The sequence below is a fragment of the Plecotus auritus genome (genome assembly GCF_963455305.1).
Source record: "Plecotus auritus genome assembly, chromosome: 5".
In the NCBI taxonomy this organism is placed as follows: Eukaryota; Metazoa; Chordata; class Mammalia; order Chiroptera; family Vespertilionidae; genus Plecotus; species Plecotus auritus.
Genome location: NC_137776.1, coordinates 20,105,591 through 20,107,394, shown reverse-complemented (window position 1 = coordinate 20,107,394; position 1,804 = coordinate 20,105,591).

Sequence of the window (1,804 nt, the reverse complement as noted above, 5' to 3'; positions counted from 1 at the left end):
GAGTGAGCAGGCCAGTGAGGAGGCAAGGGGGGGCAAGCAGGCCAGCAGGGGTGGCAGTTGGGAGTGAGCAGGCTGGTACGGGGGGCAGTTGGAGGTGATCTGCTTGGCGGGGGGGAATTTGGGGGTGAGCAGGCCGGCAGCAGGGGGCAGTTGGGGGTGAGCAGACTGGCAGGCAGAGTGGCTAGGGGCAATCAGGCAGGCAGGCAGGCAGCTGAGCGGCTGGAGCCAGCAGTCCCGGATTGTGAGAGGGATATCTGACTGCCGGTTTAGGCCCAATCCCTGTAAACCAGCAGTAGGACATCCTTAGAGTGTTCCCAGATTGGAGAGGGTGCAGGCTGGGCTGAAGAACACCCCCCAACCCCCATGCACGAATTTCTTGCACTGGGTCACTAGTCCTATATAATAAAGAGCTAATATGCAAATGGTCATCACACCCTCACACCATCACACCCTCATGCCTTCACGCTGTAAAGGCTCAGACACTCAACACTGGGGAGAGAGGAATGGGGACCAGCCAGGCACAAATGAGCTCTCAAAAGAGGAATGGGGACCAGCCAGGCTGTGGCCTGGGAGAGGGACAAGCTGCCTGCCCTGCAGTCCCGGGCGCCGGTGGCTGTGCCTGCGCCTGTGGTCCAGGAGAGGGACAAGCCACACGCCCCGTGGTCCTGGGCACAAGTGGCTGGGGTTGTGGCCTGGGAGAGGAGCAAGCCACCTGCCCCACAGTCCTGGGAGCCAGTGGCTGGGGCTGCGGCCCGGGAGAGGGACAAGCCACCCCCCCCCTCCACCCCATAATCCTCGCGGTCCTGAGTGCCAGAGGCTGCACCTGCAGCCCAGGAGAGGGACAAGCTGCCCGCCCCATGATCCCAGGTGTCAGCGCCTGTGGTTGCGGCCTGGGAGAGGGACAAGCCACCTGCCCATGGTCCCCTGCAGCTGCGGCCAGTCCAGGTGAAGCCGGCCCGGGTCTTGGGTGTCTGAAGCTGGCCAGTGGAGGGAATCCTGGGTCCTGGGTGCAGAGCAAGGCAGAGGTGGTTAGAGGCAATCAGGCCAGCAGGGGAGCAGTTAGGGGAGATTAGGCAGGCAAAGGTGGTTAGGGCAATCAGTTAGGCAGGCAGAGAGGTTAAGGGCAATCAGGCAGGCAGGAAGGCAAGTGGTTAGGATCCAGCAGTCCTGGACTGTGAGAGGCAGTCGGACATCCCCCGAGGGTCCCGGATTGGAGAGGGTGCAGGCCAGGCTGAGGGAACCCCCCTGCCCCCCTCATGAATTTTGTGCACTGGGCCTCTAGTTTAAGGTATAGATTCCTTACACATGTGGAAAGAAAGTATAGGTGAGGTTGCTGGATCAGAGATATCATTTGTCTTTCAAAATCTTGAAGGTTCCCTTAAAAAAAAAAGAGGTATATTCTCAATATAAACCCTCAAGTAACCACAAACCCAGGACCATCACAGTTCATAGCTTTCTCTCCTATGCTCTGAAACTTGAATTAGGAATTAACTGAAAGCAACCTTTGCCAGGGACACAGGGAGCAGAGAGTTGGACACATGGGAAATTGAAAAACAAGAATGTGTAATCTTGTTTTCAGAGAATGTAGGTGGCGTGGGGGTGTGGATGGTTATGTGTGGGCATCCCATGCTGATGTTTCCTTAGTGGCTGCCTTTTTTTCTCTCTTCCTTTAACAGTGCAGAAGGTGATGGCAATTTATAAACTACTAGAGGCCTGGTGCATGAAATTCGTACATGAGTCCCTCAGCCCAGCCTGCACCCTCTCCAATCTGGTACCCCTTGGGGGATGTCTGACTGCTGGTAGT